Here is a 24,561-nt window from a genome sequence, read left to right on the forward strand (position 1 = left end):
ATTTGTCCTGTTGGGTCATACATATTTGCATGTACGTTGATGCATCTGCCCTGTTCATACATCCAAACCTGATGGCCTGTTGCCATCAATCAACCCTGCATGTTGTTGGACTGTGTATTGCTGTTCAAATTATGCATGTGTTATGCTCGCTGTTCAATGGTGTGAATATCTGGGTGTTTGGTTAATGGGAATACTAATGCATGCTGTTACAACTAATTGCGAATGGTATTGTATGTTACTAACCCAAACTGTCATGACATAATGCAAAACAAAGGATGACAGGGAAGGCGGGTTCCAGCGGACCCACCTCTCCCACCTCAGCTGGCGAGTGCACCTGGAAGCAGTGCCCAGTCTGGACCCTCCTCAGGTGGCCCTGTGCCACCTGCGGGTGAAAGCACTGCAGGGGATGGGACTCATCCCCCCTCTGCAAGTGTGGCCGGAGGAGAACCACCACTCACCCTCCGTAGCGTCCGGACTGTGGTGCGTAGGGAGATCCGGGAATCTGTTCTTGGGCCCCTACACCAGCTTGAGGCACAGGTGGCACAACTTACAGGCATGCCTGTTGCCCGGCCTACACAGCCCCCAGCACAGCCCCATCCTGGGCAGTGAAGGAACAGTGGCAACTGCCCATGGGTGGGGATATCAGTTCCACTGTTGCCATCTGTGGGCTCATGGGCTCTGGATATCCAAACATCCATCCCCGTCAATTGTGTAACCCCCCCCACACGTGTCATACACCGCCCCTGTATGCGTCTTGTTTGTCTTGTCTGTTGACCTACCCAACCTACCTCCACAGCTATACTGACTTCCTTTACCTGACATACCACTCTCACCTGAAAAAAAAAAAAAAGGGCACTCTGTACCCACAAAAAAATTATGCCCCATACATAGCTGCCCATTCCGCACACATGTCTGCTGGACATGGAAACTATCAATTACAATTGGCTGTACAACAAGTATTATTGTTATCCTGACACCTCTCTCAGGGGTGGAAGGTTTCAAATGTCACACCAAATTACAAACATATGCACAGCTGTTGCTGATGAAGAAATGGGCAGCTATGGGCCTTACCTACATCCCTCCTGCAAAACCCAAGCTTGTTTCCCTACTGTCTTACCCTCTTTGTGACCCCGTTTTCACCACTTTCCTGTCTCCCCATTTTCATTTCTTTCAAAGAAAATAGCACAGGTGTGCGCCAGAGTAAGCACTGTTAAGCGGTTGTAAGCGGGTGTGTGTGGAGCTGAACGCCAGTGCGCATGCGGGAGCTCCACGCAAACCAGCGCTAACCCGGTTACAACTGCTTAAAAGTGCCTTAGTCACTCTGATTGACAGGTCCTGTAGTCAGTTCAAAAGCAAAATAAAATCCCACTGTCAGTCCTGAACCCAGGAAACAGTAGTCTGCATGACTTACCACTAAGCCATGACTGTTATACAAAAACATTGTGCTACAATAAATATATCATGTAATAGTAGCAATGAATGTAAAGGGAATATAGGATGTGTAGTACACAAAGCATGTCATGTATATTTACTGTCAAATGTAGTGGATTTCTATAATAGTAGTGTGTGAACAGAAACAGCCATGCTAGTTGGTAACTAGTAGGTAATAATGTCAGTTATTATACATATATAAATATATGTGTATATATATATATATATATATATATATATATATATATATATATATATATATATAGTTGTAGGTGTCAGTGTACATAAACACTTAGTACAGGAAACAGGAGAGATGAATGGAGAAATGTGAATCTACAACACAGCCTGAATCATGAGAGAGATACTAACCTTTACACTCACAGAACAGTGTCCACAGCATACCAGCATGGTCCCCGCCCTTATAATCTGAAAGGGCAACGCCTATCTCACATACCCTTTTATAGCACTGTCCTGAAATCACAGTGAGAACTGCAATCAGTACACAACTGGCTGCATACAGTTAGCAAATGCTGGCTTACAATTGGTGCAGAGGCCATCACATGGACTTATGCAGATACCTACAAAAGCATCCTGTACTCCCACTCCACACATGCAATACTTTCATTGCACCGTCCGGGGTGGGGGGGGAGAGAGAGAGAGAGAGAGAGAGAGAGAGAGAGAGAAACTAAGTTGAAGCTGTCATCAGTGTCAGTGTCAAGCTGGGCTAGCAGCAGCAGGAAGCTATACTAACGGTAACGCAACCAGCTGCGACAAACACAGGTAATGTAAAGTAACAAGTTAATAGTCTACATACTGTGAACCCTCCATATGTGTTATTGGTCTGTATCTATATGTATGTCTATGTGATAAGTTGTGTGCAGTAGTTTTACCCAAAGGGGATGACTATACATTACATGTCATTCAGTGTTAGGCCATGATTCTGGCACCAGTTGTCCATTTCAGTAAGGCCTGTCTGTAGGATGTGTGTGTCAGCTGGTGTAAGGACTATGACGCTTAGTTCGCAGTCATCTGGGAACTTTGTCATCCACAACCCGCACATGTTTGCTTTCACATCTGAGAAGTAAATGCCAAACAAGAGGGGTCCTAGGACAGTGCCCTGTGGGATACCACATGTGACTGGCTTTGAGTCTGACATGGCTCCCGCAATTTTGATTTTATGGATTCTGTTGTTCAACCAGTGTGCAACCCATCATGTGACATATGTATTAACATGTAAGCTGATGAGCTTGTCTATGATGCCTGAGTGGAGTACTGTGTTGAAGGCCTTAGGCAAGTCCAGGTAGGCTGTATGGACTGCTTTGCCCTCTTCAATGGCTGTAGTGACTGTTTTGAAAAGATCAACCAGGTTCAAAAGGCAGGATCAGCCCTTCACAAAGGCAAACTGGGTTGGATCAAGTGTCTGCAGGTACCCAATATCGCTGTATATGAGTCCCATAATGAATCATTCCATAGCTTTGTAGACCAGGCTGGTTAAGATTATGGGGCGGTAGTTCCCAGGGTTAGTAGAGGTGCCTCCTTTGTGGAGTGGGACCACTGTTGCTGTATGCCAGTGTTCAGGTACATATCCCATAGTAAGGCCAAGGTCAAATATCAGTTTTATATGCGGTTGTATCTCCTCTTGGAGTTCACGTAGCACACAACCAGGGATACCATCAGGTCACATTGATGCTGTGTGTTCTGCTTTGCTAAGGGCGGCCCTCACCTGGACATCTGAGATGATAGGGAGGTTACATTCAGCTGTGATAACTATTTCTAAGGTTGGGGGAGAGGGAGGGGGATATTTGCACTGAAGCTGTCTGCCAGAATGTTGCCAATATCTGTGTGTTCAGTGAATGTTAAGTAGGTGTGTAGTAACTCAGAGCATATCTGAGGCTTTTGGTCCATGTGTCTAACAAAACTGAAGAAGGCCTTGTGGTTATCTATAGTGTCCTTGGCCATTTCCCTCTCAGAGTTGGCCTTGGATGTTGTTATGAGAGAACCTAGCATATTACCAGTGCCGACCACAGATGCCTTCCCTTTATGTGAATCTGCTCTGTCCTGCAGTAGCCTCCTTCTATTGTTATACAATTTGTCTTTGGCTGGGCTCCACCAGACAGGATGCTTAGCCTTTGTGCATAGGGTCTGGGTTAGAATTGTGTGTGCATGTTCCATGCATTCTTTGGGATGTCCATGGGAAGCATTTGCAAAGGGGTCAGCATTGTGGGTTGTGGCTTTCACTGGCCCAGTGGGCTGCATGGATACCATGTCAGTCCTAACAAGTGAAAATCTGTCTATTCACATATATATCAAAGTAGTCTACTGTGCTGGTGGTGGTGGTGGAATATATATATCCAGGCCGATTATTTTGTGGCCAGATCACACTAGTAGATGGCGTTCCACATACAGTATCTTGGTATGAACCCCCAGAGTGAGGTTGTGCATTGGACCTGTCTCAGTGTACTGACCGATGGGGCTTGGTACTATGTTGCATGGAATGTGGCAGGTATTGTTGCACAGGTGCTGGCTGAGCACTGATATCTGGCCATGTACATGTGTATCCACCAAGAGACACACACGTGCTACATATGGGAGTAGTAGTATATCACTACAGTTGAGTATCATGTATAGTATGCGTGCCATATTTTGCTGACATAGTTTGCTGATATCCTGTTTGTGTTCTCTTTCAGGGACATGGCGCGTCAGCGAAATCCTACCTACTCTGCTATAGAAGATGAAGAGATACACCAGAGCCTGGTGCGGGATTATGACATACTGTTTTCTCGCACCAGCCAGAATCAGCAGGAGAGGGCTGCACTGTGGCAAGACCTTGTCCATAGGGTAAATGACATTGGCATGCATAATAGGACACATGAGCAGGTACGACATCACTGCAGTGATTTAATCAGAAATGTCCTTCAGCGTGCATCGGATATCCACAGGCAACAGGTCGCCACAGGAGGTGGGGTGGCCACACATCCCCCCCTCACCAGACTGGAGGGGCTACTCCTAAGTGTTGTGGCTCCAGCCCAGGAACATCAACAGCAACACACCTGCATTATGATGGAGGCTGGATCCACACAGCAACACAACATGGAGCGTGCAGGTAATATGCCATATGTACACTTGACTGTTCTGTACACTGTTAGTTTATGCATGTGTAAGGTGTGTCCTTGGTATGTAGCTGTCAACATAGTATGGAATTGTGCAGGTGTGATATTGCCAATATCAGCAGCTGACATGTGAAAGGCAACTGGTGTACTACTGAACTGTATCATACGCAGTATCAATGGCACAGTTGTGCCCACTGACATTAATACCCTCATTTCTGCAGGTCCCTCCGGTGTTACAGCAAGGCAGCCCATCCATGCTGGTGAGTGTGTTTTAACAATACCTATAATAGTCCTGATAGTGCTAGTAATAATAGTGTAACTCAGTAGTGCTTCGTGTGTATACTGCGGGGTGTGCATGTGAGCATGTGTGCATGTGTCCACATGTGCATGTGTGCGTGTGCATGTGTGCCTGTGTCCACATGTGCATGTGTGTATGTGTGCATGTGTCCATGTGTGCACGTGTCCACATGAGCATGTGTCCACATGTGCATGTGGGCATGTGTGCATGTGTGCATGTGTCCACGTGTGCATGTGTGCATGTGTGCATGTGTCCACGTGTGCATGTGTGCATGTGTGCATCACTGGTAACATTGTGTAGACATTGTAAACTGTGTTTCCTGTCTTCCTCCCACAGGTTCTGGTGCTGCTCTGGTGTCCTGCAGCAGGGAACCTGAATCTGGTGCCACAGGTACTGATAATGATGATATCTGTGTAATGGCACAGGAAGGTGTGTCAGGGTCCATCATTGGTCAGCCAATTGACAGTACACAGCTGTCAACCCCATCATTGCGCACAGTCATCCTGCCAGTACATCCTATGTCACCATTGTCCCTAGGTGATGGACAGATTACAGTGGGCATTGACCAGGGTAATGTGGTATCTGTGGCACATGCTTCCCCACACAGCAGCCATGGGCAGGGTCCTGAGATGGTACAACACAGACAGTTGCCCATGGGTTCTCGTGGGAGCATCCGTGGGTGTACTGCCTCTGGCAGACATGCCCAAAGAGGTCTGTCAACCTCAGCTATGTTTCGGGCTGTCATATGGAAAGGTACACTAGACAGGGTCTGAGGGAGCTGAGAGCATGTTGCACATCCATGACTGACAGTATGCGTGACATTGCGGATGCTATCCATAATTTCACCAATGTCATAGACAGACATTGTGGGGACATATTACAGCAGTTCCACAACCACATGTCCATGAGCCAGGGCAATGGTGGACAGTTGCAATGTTGACGTGGCCGTATGCCAGCAACAGCAGCAGCTGGCAGTTGGTGTGGACGATAACAGGCCCGTGGATGCCCCCATAGTGCCAGCAGCATCCCCAGCAATGCTGGGTCTGTGCTCTCATAAGACCACCCCAGGAGACCACGTGCACGTGGCTCTGGACAGTCCCAACAGGGACCTGTGTCCAGTCAACAAACTCCCACTTCTGATGACAGTACCCAGTCTGGCTTACTACCAGATACGGTCCATAGCACCCCTGCCAGGCACAGGTACCGTGTCCGTGCCCACAGACACTGATCTGTATGACCTGCCAGGTGCAGTCTGTGGTTGTCCACAAACTCCAGTATATGGCAGCCATGAGTTGGAACTGTGTGCATGCATACACACATGCGAAATGTTAACACGTAGGGCTACCACATGCACGCACACACTGCACCAACAGTGCCCCACCCTGTATTGCTGTCCCTCACCAACACACATACACATACATGTCAATTAGTGGTATCAGTGGCAGACTCAGGCATACCTAATTCACACCCTGTGCATATGATGAAACTGTGCCACCTCCTGCAATCTCCAACATCAGTGCAGGAACAGGTAAACATGTTGCTGATGCACAGGTTGACTACATAGAAGTGTATTACTAGTATCATGCTGGTAACAGTACAGTGTGCTGATATGATTGTGTGTATATCCCAGCATGCCTGATGCAGTAACTGCATGACTGTCCTGAATTGTTATCTACACCCATAGTAAGTACCATAGTGTAACAGCTGCACATTATTGCATACCGGTGGTAAGGATGTCAACAGATAGCCACATACATAGGTAGCACAGGGGAGAAGCTAATGCAAGTAGTGATACGCAATGATGGACATGTACACTAATGGTGGCATGTTGCCCACAACAACTATGCAATGTGGATGTTTGCACATGTTGATATGTGTGCAGTACCAATTTAATTTAAATTACAATTAAATATTAAATAATATCAGTTCTACCATGGACATCTGAGCTGTGCATTCCTGGGTACATGTTGATAGTGCCTGCATATTTGCATTGTTACCTACTGGAAGTGTTACCCCTTCTTTGTTGTACAATGGACTACTTCCAGCCCTGCTTACTGTAGCTTTGTTTGCATGCATATTTGCTTGAGGTTCCATGGAACACTGATCCCACCTGCAATGCAGATTTACAGAGCTTCTGTGGACTCCTGGAGACACCTGCATAGCGTACTATATGTATGTCAATTTTCCACCTGACAGAACGTCACTGTCTGTCCTGTTCACATGTACATTGCCTGTGACACATTGCATATGACTTACCTGGCATTTACCCATGTGTGCAGTCATATATGCCAGCGCTATGAAATCAGTAGCAGTACACCCACACCTACTCACCTTCAGTATGTTGTTCTCCATTGGCCCTATGTGTTGGTAATCACCATGGCAATCACACTACTATGGTAGCATGTGCAAAGGTAACCTGTGAATCACCTCTATGGTCCAGTTGTGATTTATGTGAGTCATGTGGCAATGTCACAGCTGCCACATGTATGCAGTCAACCCTCTCCCCTGGCCAGGAACGTACAACACATGTGTGAGATGCCACCACATAGCCAATCTGGGGACTGAGCACTCTGAACCCAGTACTGCCATACCCTGTCAGGTGGCATGACATACTACAGTGACTACAATACCAGTCTGACATAGACCCACACTGACAGCAATCCGAACACACTGGGGCATACTTGGAGACTCAGAATTGCATCCTGCCTGAGCATCACACACCTCCGCAGCTGGCACACAGGCATACGTTAAGTCAGAACAGAGCACATGCCACACATGGCACACACATCCCGTGTGCCACACACTCACAGCATGTAGGGCTACACAACACACCTGCTACAGATGTGTCAGGTACCTCTCTTGGCCGCTGCAGTGGGGTCCCACTCAACAGGCTGTACATGGTGAAGGTCACAGTGATATGCCTGTGGGGCACTATGGTCCACCACAAAACACATGCATACAAGTCAGTCAGAGGCATGGACACATATGACTCAGTCATTGTCCATGCCACTATGGATGACCTGAGATGTACCTCCCTGGACTACATGATAGGGAACATAAAAGGGCTCTCTCAGCATGTGGCACAGGCCAGTATGAGCCTGACCTTGGTTGCCATCATACCCTCACCAGGTATGCTACCACAATATGTAGGAAGGGTGTTCTATGTCTACATTCTGCTCAATCTCCAATGTCATTCATAGGGTATCCAATGGCTGTCAGCGTGTGCTTACATGCTAGGGAAGCCACAATGATTTGCGAGGGGCAGCTTGCAAGTGACACCCATGGGCCATTGTATATTGGCGAAGCCCCTTGATACACACATAGTGCCTTTTGCTGCAGGACACGGATTACATAGCCACCTCCGCGGGTATCACACGGGATAGGACACTAACAGTAATGCTACACAACACCAACAGTGTACACCGCAAGATGCATGCACTGGACACTGTCCTCAGCACGTTAAACTGCAATATCTGTGCAGTAACAGATTCCTGATTCACGGCTCACAGGTGCAACTCATCACTGCCGGGTTATACCTCATACCATGCCTGTCGTCCCCTACACATGTAACACACATGAACAGGGGGGTGGTATCTCAAGGCACCACAGATACACACACCTCCAGGTTATTGGCACAGCACAAAGCATCAGGGCCTATCCATGAGCAGATAACAGTGTGTTGGACTGCCTTCTGGTTCATAGCCTGGCACACCCAACCCTCCCATACACAGGAAACCCACCTGTCCTCCCTAACAACACTGGGAATATGACAGTCTCTAGATATGTCTTTATATGGCTGGACTGCATCCAGCTGAACATTGTGTGTGAGCATTACTGTAGCTACAACACACTAGCAGAAAGGTTCCCAGCATGTAGTCACTGAATTGCAGTGGAACAACATGTTACCACTCCCACAACAGGTGGGAACATGCAGCACATGTTCATCAACTACGTGTAGACTATATGGCCCAGACTAGATTGTGTATCCGCTGCTGTTAGGATGATACCATATACAACTGACACTGTATATACACATACCGCATGCGGCCCCTGCACAGTAAGACACAGTCATAATGTTATGCATTGCAAATACCATTTATCCACTTGAGGCACGTGTCAGACATGGTAACTACTGAAGGTCACAGGTATATATGTGTATGTGTCACACACATACATCAGAGACCTCCAAAGCAGACACCCAAGCAACCGCTACCCCAAAACCAAACACATGCAACACATATCTCACAAAGCCAGTGTGCCGAACAGTCACAACCCTTAAGGCTAAACAACACACCTGATACACTTGTAATAGGTGACTCTGTCATCAGGCACACTGACGTCCCGCTCACCAGGCTGAACAAGGAGAAGGTCACGGTGAGCTGCCTGTCGGGTGCTAGGATCCGCCACATAACACAAGCACTCAGGTCACTCCAAGGCAAGTACAAATATGACTCAGTCATTGTCCATGCTGGTGTGAATGACCTGAGACGTACCTCCCTGGACTACATGAAAAGAGACATAGAGCATGTGGACAGGCCGGTATGACCCTGACCTTGAGTAGCATTTTACCCTCACCAAGAATGATGCCACAATATGAAGACAAGATGATCAATTTCAACAATTGGCTTAATTATTGGTGTCATTTAAAGGGGATCCAATGCCTGTCAGCCTGGGATGACATGCTCGACAAGCCACGATGCTTCGCTAGGGATGGCCTGCACTTGTCACCCCTGGGCTTTCAGATATTGGCAAAGGCTCTTGCTACCCCCATAGTGCCTTTTTTAGGCAAGGCTCAAAAGACAAACCCACCTCCATAGGTATCACAAGGGATAAGAAACTAAGAGTAATGCTACTCAATGCCAGAAGTCTAAACCTCAAGATGCACGCACTCGAAACTCTCCTTAGCATGGAGAAAATCGATATCTGTGCAGTAACAGAAACCTGGTTCAAGGCTCCCGAGAGCACCCCAGCACTATCAGGTTATACCTCATACCATGCTTTTCGGCCCCAAAACTTGGAACGACCCACAAAAGGAGGGGGAGTATCAATATTCGTCAAAGATACCCACACCTCCAGGTTGGTGGCACAGCACGATGCATCAGAGAATATCCATGTGCAACTAACAGTGGGTAAAACTGCCTTCCAGTTTATAGCCTGCTACAGACCACCCTCCCTAACCCAGGAACCCCTCTTGGCCTTCATGAGAACACTGGAAAATATGGAGGTCTCTCCAAACACCATTATATTGGGTGACTTCAACTACCCAAACATAGACTGGGAGCATTACTCTAGCTCCAACACCCTAGCCCAAAGGTTCCTAGAATTTATAAACTCAAATGCTATGGAACAACTTGTTACCACTCCCACAAGAGGGGAAAACATACTGGACCTGATCATCACCAACATGGGGACTTTATGCTCCAGACCAGAAGTTTATCCCTCACTGGTAAGATCAGACCATAAACTAATCTCACTGGATGTTCACATCCCAACACCACCCCCTGCCCAGAAAACCACAGTGAAAAACTTCTCTAAAGCAAATTTCCCACTCCTCAAAACTGAGGTGGAATCCTTCAAAGCCCCCGGGCCTGTGGAAAATATGGCCCAGACCGCAGAATCCTTTATAAACACATTCTATGAACACCTTCAGGAATGCATGGATCATGCGATCCCAAATAAAACCAAGACCCAATCCTCCAAAGGCAGACATCCTGTCTGGTGGACCCCAGCCATAAACAAGCTATACAATAGAAGGAGGAAGCTACTAAATGATAGAGCAAAATTCCAAAAAGGGAAGGCATCTCTGATCAGTATTAGCAAAAAACTACGGGCACTCATAAAATCATCTAAGGCCAGCTTCGAGAGAGAAATTGCACAGGACACTAAGGATAATCACAAGGCTTTCTTTAGTTATGTTAGGAACCTGGGTGGTAATTCCCATATATGCTCAGAATTAGTCCAAAATGACAAAAAATACACCAAACCCACAGACATTGCCAACATCCCAGCTGAAAGGCTCAGCGCAAACTTCTCCCCCCCTCCCCACCAAAAGGGCAAATATCTATTCCAGCAGAGTGCTGCCCCCCTGATATCTCGGATGCTCAGGTAAGAGCCGCCCTCTCTAAAGCAAAAAACACAGCATCAATGGGACCAGACGGTGTCCCGGGCTACGTCCTACATGAACTCCAAGAAGAGCTAAACCCAAACATAAAACTACTGTTCAATCTCAGCCTTACTACAGGATATGTACCCAAAGAGTGGCGTACAGCAACTGTGGTCCCTCTCCACAAAGGTGGTGCCTCAACGGATCCTGGAAACTATCGCCCCATAAGCCTGACTAGCTTGGTCTGCAAAGCTATGGAAAGGACAATCATGGACCTCATAAATAAAGATATTGGGGACCTACAGACACTGGATCCTACCTAGTTCGGCTTTGTTAAGGGCAGATCCTGCCTCTTAAACCTGGTTGATTTCTTTGAAACAGTCACCAAGGCCATTGACGAGGGAAGGTGGTCCACACAGCCTACCTGGACCTCGCAAAAGCCTTCGATACAATACCCCACTTGGGCATTATAGATAAGCTCACCAGCTTAAATATAAACCCCTATGTCACTAGATGGGTTGCAAACTGGCTCAAGGACAGAACCCACATGGTTAGAATTGCTGGAGCCATGTCAGACTCCAAACCAGTTACAAGTGGCGTCCCACAAGGCTCAGTCCTGGGACCTCTCTTGTTCAGTATATATTTCTCGGAGGTACAGGCCAACACAGAAGGACTGTGGCTGACCAAGTTCGCAGATGACTGCAAACTGGGTGCCATAATTGACTCTCCAACCGACACAAGCATCCTCCAAAAGGGCCTCATAGAAACAGACAACTGGTGCCAGAGCCATGGCCTCAAGCTAAACGCCAAAAAGTGTATAGTCATCCCTTTTGGCAAAAACAAAGTGCCCACAAATTACCACATAGGTGGTAATCCATTAAGTACAGAAGAAGTAATTAAGGACCTGGGGACCCAAGTTGATAGCAATCTCTCATTTGACAACCACGTGGCCAAAGTGGTTAGAAAAACATTTTATATAGCCCACCTAATCATGAAGGGATTCACATCTAGATCAGGGGAGGTCATCGTGCCTCTTTACTCATCCCTTATCAGGCCCATAATTGAGTACAATGCCCCTTTTGGGATGTACCTTACCAGACACCTGCAGCAACTGGAAAGACCCCAAAAGTCCCTCACCAAGAGGATCAAAGGGCTCAAACAGATGCCATATGCTGCCCGGTTAAAGAAACTCCAGCTCTACTCAGTGGCATACCACCTGTTCAGAGGCGATCTGTGCCTGATGTATAAAGCCATGTCCAACCTGGAATTAATGGACATGCTGCACCTCAGAAAATCTAAATCCTATTGAGCTACACGCTCGAGAGACTTGAACCTCAGCACTGAAATAAATAGGACATGCTGGAGGGACAGATTCATAACCCAGAAGCTCCCTTCACTCTGGAATAAAATCCCAGTCCAGGTTAGGCAGAGTCCCTCATTGACTCTCTTCAAGAGGAATCTTGATGAGTGGATGGGAGATCGTAGGTTTACCCCGGGTATGACTTCTGTGTCACTGTTAGACAGAGGCACAGTATACTAACCTCAAAAAAAAAATAGCAAAATTAATTTAAAATGGGTGGTGAAAGCCAAACACATTCTGGCTAGGCTTATAAATGCCCTAGGGCAGATAGCCTAGTATGAACCTATGAACCTATGAACCTATGTGTGCATTGCCATTGCTGGTTTAAGCAATGTCATGCATTGTTATGAACAACAAGCCACACGTGGCCATTTTGTGTGACACAACCACACGTGGCAGTTGTGGGTTTTCAAAACATACCTATCTGTGCTCTGACAGTGGTAATAGACCCAGTAGCAGAGTGCACTATTGGCATTACTGGGCAATTAGCCCTGTTTGGCTGTACGGATAGTGTGGTGACACCACCTGTGTTTACTGGGGGAATATGCAGCATCTGGTGTATTGTAGTAGTTGCCAAAAGAAACTGTTTTCTCACACTTGCAATTGCACACACCCTACTACCCCACCCCCACACTTGCTGGATTCATACCCCTACCTAACTATGTTATGACACGTGAGAGAGATGCATTAGCAAAGCGCACTATTTGGATTACTAGGAAGTTCCTCTTCTCCGGCTGTACTTATAGGATGCTGACATCATCAGTGTTTGGAAAGGGTAATGTGCATCATGTAGTGTGTTCTCCTGATTGCCAGAAAGCACATGTTTTTCATACACACAAACTCCCCTCATCTAAACACACACACTTGCCATTTACAGGATTCAAACCCCTCCCTAACTATGTTATGACACTTGAAAGAGACACATTAGCAGAGTGCGCTATTCAGATTACTTTGAGGTTTCCTTTCTCCAGCTGTACTTATAGGGTGCTGACATCATCAGTGTTTGGAAAGGGTAATGTTCATCATGTAGTGTGTTCTCCTAATTGCCAAAATGCACATATTTTTCATTCAGACTTGCCAGCACACACACTCCCCTCATCCACACACTTGCCAGATTCAAACCCCTACCTAGCTATGTTATGACTTTTGAGAGAGATGCATTAGCAGAGCATGCAATTCACATTACTGGAAGGTTCATATTCTCCTGCTGTACTTATAGGGTGCTGACATCATCAGTGTTTAGAAAGGGGAATGTGCATCCTGTAGTGTGTTCTCCTAGTTGCCAAAAGGGACATTTCTTTCATACAGGCTTGCATACAGACTAATCCCTCTCCACACACACTGGGTATTTGCAGGATTCAAACTCCTACTTAACTATGTTATGACACTCGAGACGGATGCATTAGCAGAGCATGCTATTTGCATTACTGGGAGGTTATTCTTCTCCTGCTGTACTTATAGGGTGCTGGCATCATCAGTGTTTAGAAAGGGGAATGTGCATCCTGTAAAGTGTTTTCCCAGGTGCCAAAAGGGACATTTCCCTCACACAGACTTGCACAAACAACAACCCCGCTCACCCACACACACACCGAGCATTTGCATGGTTCAAACTCCTACTTAACTATATTATGACACTTGAGGGAGCCGCATTAGCAGAGCGCACTATCCGAATTGCTGGGCATCTGTTCTGCAACTGCAGTATTTATAGGGTGCTGACATCTTTATTTCTACAGAGGTATGTACATCTAGTACTACCTGTCAGGTGGGGGATAGCATATATATGCATTTGCAGCCACCTACTTCAGGGTCAGATATGCACATTGCACTGGCAGGTTATGTTCTATACCATGCTTCGTGACCACAGGACCTGTAACACACAACACAACCAGTCCAGAACACCCCTCCCACATCCAGGACACACACTTTGCTTCCCTGGGAACAGTGCCAGGATATGCAGGTGTTCACATACACCATTCCAGTTGTTAACATCAGGTACAGGCATAGTGTGTGTGGGAACTACTCAGGCCTCTACAACATTACCCTACAGCCACTACAATTTGTGGGTCCGTGTGCTATGGCAGAACCACTCACCACAGCCACATGGGGGAATACATATTGCACCTGCCCATCTGCAACATGGGTACTCACTGTTCCACACCAGAGGTAGACCACCATTGTTGATATCTGACCATACCCACCTTTCCCTGGACATCCATATCCCATCCCCACCCCCAGGCAAGGTTGTCACTGCAAACAAACTGTATTTAGCACAAGCAGACTCTACACTTGTGAAGACTGGGGTGGAAGACTTCAAAGGAACCCTGCTGGGGGACTATACTGGCCATTCTGCATAATCCTTGACAACTGCATTCTATGAGCATGTGTAAGGTTTGCATTGATCATGCTATCCCACATGTACCCATGACTGCTCCATAACAGGACACCTGTCAGGTGTACACCAGCCATATATGAGCTGTGCAACAGACAGAGTGAGCTAATACATTGCAGAGCTGTAGCCCACAGAGGGAGGACATCTCTGAACAGTAACAGCACGACACTTCAATCCCACATAATCATCACAACACAGTGTTGACAGTGAAATTGTCCAGACTATGCAGATAGGCCTCCCCTCAGTCTGTTATTGACACCCACTTACTGTTAGAGGTCCTCAGCAACCCTCTTCCAGCACACACCAACTACATGGATGTGGCTTAGCACATTCAAACCCTGGGATCTCCACTGTGTCCCTGCTTGACAGAGGCACAGCACACTAGCCTCACACGATGCCTTATGTGACCTACTTTATGATGGCACAGTAGCCTACTGTACTGCGGATGCAGATGCCAAGCACACTCTGGCTAAGCTGTCATTCCCTAGGGCAAACAGCCTAGTATTGACCTCTACACCCATATGTTTAATTGTCAGATGCACAATATTTGTTGCTGATAGACTGTTTGCAGGTCTTTATTGCCATAGCATTCCCTGTTTCTATGAACAACTTGTGTATCTGTGGAAGATGTTTGAATATGAGGGGGATCCACTATATCACTTATGTCTCTGTAGTCATTTACTGTGTGCACTGGGCAGATTGCTGTGATGTGGTTGGTTCCTGGAATGACACGTACAAATACCAGATATGTGTGGCCAACTGCTAAACAGAGATATGGCCTAAGTGTGTGAGCATGCCCAGTTCAGCCTTTCCATGGCATGTTGTCTGACATATATCTCATTTATCAAAGTGTGCGAGCATGCCCAGTGTGAGCTTTCCATATGTTGAACTCTGCAGTCCACCACATATTCGGATGAGTGTGAACTTCAACAATATCTCATGTTTATGGTTGTGTGTTGGGTGTCATGTTGTGTACTTACTGGCCAACTGCTTTGTGTCTGAACACAACAGGGATTATACTGTGCCAGCAGGGTTTGCATGGGATACTTTGCATACAGTTGTCAACATCCTTTCATACTGACCTAACACTGTAGTACCGTATAGTGTACTGGTTCAGTACTTTCACTGTGGTGGACAGTATCCTGGGCTTTAGTCCTATCACTGCTTTAAATCTTCATAGTGAGCACAACAGACTGTTTAGGGGCCAGTTGTGCACATATGACCATGTTGCATTATGTTCAGATATGGACTACATAAACCAGGCTTGTCCAACATTGGTAGTGTATTCCACAACATAGGTGGACATTGGTAAACACTAGTGATGTGCCCTAGGCCATTTCTAATGCTAGTCAGAGAGTGTGTTTGTCCTTCAACACACATTGTAACTGGAGTTTGCCATGACATATGTCATGGTTAGTATACTGTGCCTCCGTCTACCTGTGACATAACAGTGATACCCAGGGTAAACCTACCATCTCCCATCCACTCATCGATGGGTGACTCTCTGGCTAACCTGTACTGGGAGTTTACTCAAGAGTGGGGGTGGCTTCTGTGTTATAGATCATTCAGTACAGCTTGTTCTATGTATGTCAGTGCTGGGGTTCATGTCTCTCATGTGCATAGCTCACTGCCATTCAGATTGTACAAGGTGCAGCATGTTCATTGATTCCAGCTTGGACATGGCTTTATACATCAGGCACAGCTTGCCTCTGGGTGGGCAGTATGGCAGTGTGTGGAGCTGCAGTTTGTTTAATCAGGCAACACATGGCATCTGTTCAAGCTCTTTGCTACTCCTGGTGAGGTACTGTTGTGGACTTTACAGTTGATGGATGTGTCTGCTGAGGTACATCCCACAGGGGCTATTGTAGTCAATTGTAACGCTGATGAAGGATGACTGCAGAGCCACAATGACCTCCCCTTATCTAGATCTGACAACCTTCATAATTAGGTGGGTATATGATATGTTTCTCTGAACACTACAGCCACATGTTTGTCCAATGCAGGATATCTATCACCTTGTGTCCCCAGGTCTCTCATTACATGTTTGGTACGTAATGGGTTAACACCTGTTTAGTAATTGGTGGGCACTTACTGTATATCCATGGGGGTTGACTATACACTTTTCTGCAATTAGCTTGCTGACATGGCTATGGCACCAGTTGTCTGTTTCTATGTGGCCCTTTTGTGGGATGCTTGTGTCAGCTGGGGGTCAGATATGGTGTGCAGTTTGTAGTCCACTGCATACATGTTCAGTCACAGTCCTTCCATGTTGGCCTATACCTATGGGACATATATACGAAATGAGGGAGGTCCCAGAACCAAGCCTTGTGGGATGCCACTTATATCTGGTTTGTAGTCTGACATGGCTGCAGCATGTCTGACCATGTCAGTTCTGTCCATGGTCTGGTTTGCAACCCCTCTACTGACACAGGGGTTTATATTTAAGCTGGTGAACATATCTATACTGAACACGTAGGGTATTGTATGGAAGCATTTGCAAGGTCCAGCTACGCTGTGTGGACCACATTGCCCTCATCAATGACCTTAATGACTGTTTCAAATGGGTCAAACATGTTTAGGGGCAGGATCTGCACTTAAGACAGCCACACTGGGTAGGGTCCGTGTCAGTAGGTCCCCGATATCTTTATGTCTGCGGTACATGCTGATCCTTTCCATAGCTGTGCAGACCAAGCTTGTCAGGATTGTGGGGTGGTAGTTTGCAGTATCCATTCAGGCAACACCTTTGTTGAGAAGGACCACTGTTGTTGTACACTGCTCTTTGGGTACATATCCTATGGTAAGGCTGACATTGAGCAGTAGTGTGATTTGGCATTCCATTCTTCTTGGAGTCCATGTTGGGCTCAGCCCTGGACCCCATCTCATACCATTGCTGCTGTGTGTTTTGCTTTGTAGATGCTGGCTGTTACCTCAGCATTTGCAATGTCAGGGGTCAGCAGCCTGCTGGGATAGATATTTTGCATTCTGTGGGGGGGGGGGGTTTGCACTGCACCTATCAGGTTGTATGTTGGCAATATGTGTGTGTGCTTGGTATGTTGTTTGTAATATTTGTGTGATTCGGAGCATATCTGTGAATTCCCAACATGGTTCCTACCATCAGTTGAGTAAGCCTTGGGATTTTCCTTAGTGTCCTGTACAATTTGTATCTTCATAGGTTCATAGGTTCATACTAGGCTATCCACCCTAGGGCATTTGTAAGCCTAGCCAGAGTGTGTGTGTCTTTTGCTGCCCCTTGCTATGTGAATATTATGGCCATTTATGATTTACTTTACTGTGCCTCTGTCTGGACGTGACACAGTGAAGACCCCCCCAGTGTACATCTATGATTATCCATTCACTTGGCAATATTCCTATTGAGGGGTGTCAGTGAGGGGCTCTGCCTAACATGGAGTGGGATCTTGTTCCAGGGTGTGGGGAGCCTCTGGGTTATGTATCTGTCCCTCCAGCACATCCTATTTCATTAAGTGTTGAGGTTGACATCTGTCACTCTCACAGCTCCAATAACTTTGATTTTCCTGGGGTGGAGCATGTCCATTACTCCTGTGTTGGACATGGCCTTGTACAACAGACATACAATGCCTCTGTGTAGGCAGTATGTGACTGCATTCATCTGGGGTGTCTACAGCCAGGCAGCATATGACATATATTTGAGACCCTTTATCCTCTTGGTGAGGTACCTTTGAGGTCTTTCTAACCGCTGCAGGTGTCAGGTAAGGTACATCCCAAATTAGTTATTGTACTAGATTAATGGTCTGATAAGAGAACAGTACAGGAGCACAATGACCTCTGTTGATGTAGATGTGAATCCTTTCATGATACGGTGTCCAATATAGACAGTCTTCCTAGCCACATTGGCAATGTGAGTGTCACATAACAGGTTACTGTCCACTTGTATCCCTAGGTCCCTGATTACTCCTTGCATACATAATGGTTTACCACCTATGTGGTAATTTGTGAGTACCTTGTTTGGTATTTGGTGGGACATTCATACTGACCAGTGTCTTCAGGACGTCTGGGTGGGGTTCCTGTGTGTGAGAGTGTAGTCTGCAGCATGCTACAGACTGTATAGCAGTTTTGACTTCAGTTAGGTGCAGATTGGTGGTCTCCAATGCTTCGTGCATTGTCAGTTACCTGGACATATGGGTGTCTGTGCTGCATATGGATACTACCGCTCCTTTTATGTTTTGGTCCAGGTTTTGGGGCCATAACGCATGATATGAGGTATAACCTGGTAGTGCTGGTGTGCTGCCAGTAGGCTTGCAGCAGGTTTCTGTCACTGCACAGACATCGATGTTCTCCATACTGGGAAGGGCCTCAGGAGCATGCATATTGCGGTTTACACATCTGGCATTGGTCAGCATTACCCTTATGTTTCTTACCACTTATGTTTTCTAGGGTGGTGGGTTAGTCGTTTCAGCCTTGCCTACATACGGCTCTATGGAGGTGGCAAAAGCCTTATCCAATATCCAAACGCACAGGGGTAACAGGTGCAAGCCATCCCTGGAACAGCAGCATGGATTGTCATGCATGACATCTCAAGCAGACAGACATTAGATCCTCTTGGACTGACAGCTGTAACTGTGCCACCTGTTAAAGCTGATCATTCTATGTTTGTACTGTGGCATCATTCTTGGTGAGGGTAGGATGCTGTAAATGGCCAGTGTCATACCGGCCTGGAGTACATACTCAGAGAGCTCATCCATGTCTCTTTTCATGTAGTCCAGGGAGGTACATCTCAGGTCATTCACACCAGCATGGACAATGACTGCATCATATTTCTACTTGCTTTGGGGTGACCTCATGCTTGTGTTATGTGGCGTATTGTAGCAGCCTACAGGCAGCTTACTGTACCCTTTCCCTTGTTCAGTCTGGTGAATGGGACAGCAGTGTGTCTGCCTATAGAGTCACCTATTACAACTGTATCAGGCATGTTGTTTCTCCTTCTGGCCTGTGACTGTTTGGCACACCAGCTTTGTGTACTATGTGTTGCATGTGCTATGTTTGGAGGTTGTGGTTGCTTGGGGGGTCTGCTTTGGAGGCCTCTATTGGTGTGGTGTGTTTGTAATTAGGGCCTCAGGGAATGTTTTTCTGTGTTTATGCATTTGGTTTACAGTTGTGATAGGTCTATGTGGGACTGGGTTTGTGGTGTGTGGGGTTACCTTCTCCTCCTGACTAGTTTTGACAGTACTGAGTTGGGGGAGCTCAGCCTCTGGTTTGGATAAATGGTTGCATCTCTCACATATATTTGTATTTATTGGGTGGAGTTGAGGGTTGTCTGTGTACTTGGGGCAGGTGTAACATTGCTTCAAGATTCACAGATTCTACTTGTTGTAGCTGGCCTTAGTGGATTGTATGTGTGGACATATTTTATTGCCATACTACTGACCAGTGATTACTTCCCTTCTTATGTTTGCTCTGTCATGTAGTAGCTTCCTCATTCTCTTGCATGGTTTGGTAATGGCTGGAGTCCAGCATGCCAGATGCCTGTGTGTATGGCATTGTGTGTTGTTGTTATTTGTGATTGCATAATCCAAGCATTCCTGGCTGTGTTCATGGAATGCCTGTATAACAGGTTCTGCAGTGTGTCCCATATTTTGCACCTGCACAGGGCCTTTAATGGATTCCACATCAGTTTGGAGGGGTGCAACGTATGCTTTACACATGTTTTTCACTATGGTATTCTGGCCAGGGACTGTGGTCAGGATGTGTATATCTGGTGTGATTACTCTATGGTCTGGTCTTACCAGTGAGGGATACATTTCTCATCTTGCCATCCAGTACCCATGTTGCTGATTATCGCATCCAGTATGCTTACCCCTCTTGTGGGAGTGGTACGTTGTTCCTGGGCATTTTGGTTTATGGATTCTAGGAACTTTTCTCCTACAGTGTTGGCGCTAGTATAATGCTCCCAGTGTATGTCTGGGTATTTTCAGTCAACCAATATAATGTGGTTTGGGAGGCTTGATATATTCATGTATTCCAACATAGGCCAGGTGCAGTTCCTGGTGTTAGGATGGTAGTCTGTAGCAGGCTATATACTGGGAGGCGGGTTTAGTCACTGGTACTTGACCATGGCTAGTCCATGCTGCTTCTTGTTGTGGTACCAACATGGGGGTGTGGTTATCCTTGACAATTATTGCTAGTCACCCTCCTTTTGTAGCTTGTTCCATGTTTTGAGGCTGTACAGCACAGTATGAGGTGTAACCTGGTAGTGTTAGGGTGCTAATGTGAGCCTTGACCCAGTTTTCTGTTACAGGACAGATATCAACATTCTCCATACTGGGTGCATTTACACTGCACGCATCTTGCTGTTTAGACTTCTGGCATTGGGTAGCATTACATCTAGGTTCTTATCCCTTGTGGTACCCATGGAGGTGGGTTTGTGTTTTGAGACTTACTTATTCAGGGCACGCTGTGGGTACTGAAAGCCTTTGCCACTATCCATGAGGCCTGGACTGATAGGTGCACGCCACCCCTAGCAGGTGGTGCATCATGTCATGCTCAGCATGTCATCCCAGGCTGGAACACATTGGCTCCCCTTTGACTAACTGCATTACTTCAGCCAATTATTGCAATTGATCATCCCATCGTCATATTGTGGCTTCATGCTTGGTGAGGGTGGATGTTAGTCAGGGTCCTCAAGTGTGCATATAGTACATGGTGTTACATTACTTAACACATGGCATTCATGCCTCAGGTGGTGCTGCAGGGCTGCCTCTGTCAGATGCACATATTACACTCCCTGTACATGTTTGAGAGCAGGTCATGTCATTTTAGGCATCCATGTTATTATATGAGTAAGTCAGAGAGGGGTATCATTCCCAGGGTTCCTACTGAGCCAGTGTATGTGCTATGCATTGCCTCTTTGCCAAGGCCAGGGCATACTAGGCACGCCTCCTTCTGCCTACTGGGGCAGGCTCAGGTTGATCCTCCTCCAAGTCACTCTCTGCCTGTGATGGCCTTGGCAATGGTGGGGGGCTGTTTGGCCCGGCCCTATGTTGGTCCTGCTGCAGCTGTTTTCACAAGATCATATCATGTAGCATAGCACATTCCATGACAATTTGGGTACATGTAGTTGGTGAGTACTGCTAGGCTCCACCAGATGTGTCCAGACACTGGAACCGTGACTTGAGCAGCCCAAACACATGCTCTATTACATTTCGTGTTTGTGCGTGTGCCTCATTATGGCATTCCTGTTCAGGTGTGTGTGCATTTCTGATGGGTGTCATCAGCCATGGTTCCAGTGCATAACCTGCATCCCCCACTAGGTGTCCGTGTGGGATGTCCCCATTGGCAAATGTCTGGTACAGCTGCGTCAAATGCCAAATGTGGGAATCATGGTAGCTCCCAGGGCAGCCAGCACACACATTCATTATTATGCCCAGGGCATCACACATGACCTGGCAGTTGATGGACGGGAAGCCCTTGCAGTTAATGTAGGCCCTACCCTGCTCACCGGCTGGTGCTTTGATGCGTATGTGCGTGCAGTCTATTGCACCCACTACCTCAGGGTATTCCGCTATTTGCTGGTAGAGACACATATTGCTGGCCAATACCTCACGGGCATTGGGGAAATATACATGATCACTGACATGTGCTGACATGGCATCCAGGAACTGGTGCAGTACCCTGGAGGCTGATGCCTGTGATATCCCCATCATATCACCAGTTGGTCTGTGGAAGGTACCTGTTGCTAGTATTCTTAGGACAACACATACCTTGGTTTCCACTGGGATGGGTTCCCCTCTGTTGGTTCTGTGTATGAGGCGTGGCCTGCACAGCTCGACAATTTGCTGCAGGAGGTCTCTGTCCACTCTATAGCGCTCTACTATCTCCAGCTCATGTAACCCGTGGTAGGTGACCCTGGGCCTGTACACTCTTCTCCGTCTCCTCACTGTGGGTTGTCTGGCACCATCTGCATTGTCACTACCCTCAGCTAGTCGCCTATGTCTCCTTATGACAGCTATGGCAGCACCTAGCATTTCTGCTCTGAGTTCAGCTTTTTCAGTTTTCACTTCTAATAACTTACTCCTGTCTTGCAGTGTCTCTTGAGGGATACATCCTGCACTGCTGTTTGCAGAGTTTTAAGTGCTTGGCTGAGCTACTATTCTGCCTGTGTAATTGCCTGCTTCTAATTGTTTTCACCTGCTAGCTCCAGCAGTATTCCCTGCTAGCTTCCTACTAATTCTGTTGCTTCCTTTTTCCTTTACATTTCCTCAGGGGGGAGCAATGTGCATACCAGCAAAAACACGCTCACAGTGGCTTACATGTGCGCACACATGCTTACACGGTTCAGAATCTGCTTATTCAGGTTAAAACGCACGCACACTAGCGTAAACAGTGTTACAACTCTGCCAACAGGCTCCCACATGCTCAGTCTGCCCTACACGCGCGCACACCAGCGCAAACAGTGTTACAACTCTGCCAACAGGCTCCCACATGCTCAGTCTGCCTTACACGCGCGCACACTGTCCTACCCGCACCTCATGGCGTGCACACGTGTGCATGCATGCCCAGCAAGAAACTTTGGTGTAAGTAACAGTGTACACCTTCCATTTCTTGACTTTCCCATGCTTATCTTGTGGCACTCCTCTTTCCATGATCTGTGTCTGACATCTGTCATGTAACACTGACCTCCAATGAACTGCATTTCTTTCTACCATTCCCCCCTGTGATGTCACCTATCTCCTACTCTATTCCTCCCCCTTATCTATCTCTTACACTACTCAGAATGTGCTCATTTGCTATGTGACAGTGGGATTCAGTATTCTAACCCTCATTTACATCAGATTGCCTACTAATGCTTAGTTACATGTCTTAGACTCAGCTTCCCCCCTTAGCAACCACTAAACGGTAGCCATGTTGTTTTTGGTCTGCTGGTCCCTGCATTGTAAATCCATGTATTGCATAAAACCCACATTTGTGGGTTTATAACCTTAATTTTTATGTTTTATGCAGTGCAGCCCGTTTGCGCGGGGCTGCGCCATGCTTAAACACCGATCATCACGAAAAAAAACATATATATTTCTCATATTTGCATCGGGGTACCTTGCCAATGGCCACATATTTGGCCATTGGCATGCTGCCTGACACATATGCACCTTTTATTTGGAGCTGACATGGCTCCATTGTGATTTTTGCAGAAACGTACTCAGTTGTCAACTGAGTACATTTCTACAGCTAAAACGGCTCTTACACAGGCTGCTTTCTATTTCCTGGATCGCTACTCTACCTCATTTGCATGCCTTAGGCTGCAAGTGAGGTATTTAGCATATCCACACCCAGTCCGTGTAAGAGACGTTTTAGCTGGTCTCTTACATGGAGTTTCGGGCTGTTCCTGTATCGCGAGGCTTGCATGGAGTCTTACACGTCTCTTACACTCCGTGCAAGCCTTCATGAATCCTGCCCAAGGTTACACTTCTGATGCAATCTGGAAAATAATATGCTGATAAAGATAGAACAAAATATTAAAAAGAAAAAAGTTTGTTGCTCAAATAAAAAAGAAGAATAATAGATATTTTGAGTGGGATCATTTAGTGTTACCATTAGTTTAAAAAAAAAGTCATAAGATCCTTGATTTATTTGGACTAAGAGACATTTTGTGACTAAACATTTGAGATGAAGGACTTAATGGAAAGAGTTTTGTTTAATTGTGAAAGAAGGACTGTTATCCATGGAATAAGTTTATATTTTCCTGGAAAGAGACTCAATTAAAAGAATGTTTGTTCAGTTTTTGTACTGATAACATTATGTTAAAAAAGATGTTAAAATTTATTTTTTTTTAACATTTTAAAATTTTAAAAAAGGGAAATTTTTTAAAATGTTTTTTTTTTTTATGTTTTGTTAAAAAAT

Source organism: Protopterus annectens, chromosome 9.part0 (genome assembly GCF_019279795.1).
Source record: "Protopterus annectens isolate FY-2018-M chromosome 9.part0, PAN1.0, whole genome shotgun sequence".
Classification (NCBI taxonomy): domain Eukaryota; kingdom Metazoa; phylum Chordata; order Ceratodontiformes; family Protopteridae; genus Protopterus; species Protopterus annectens.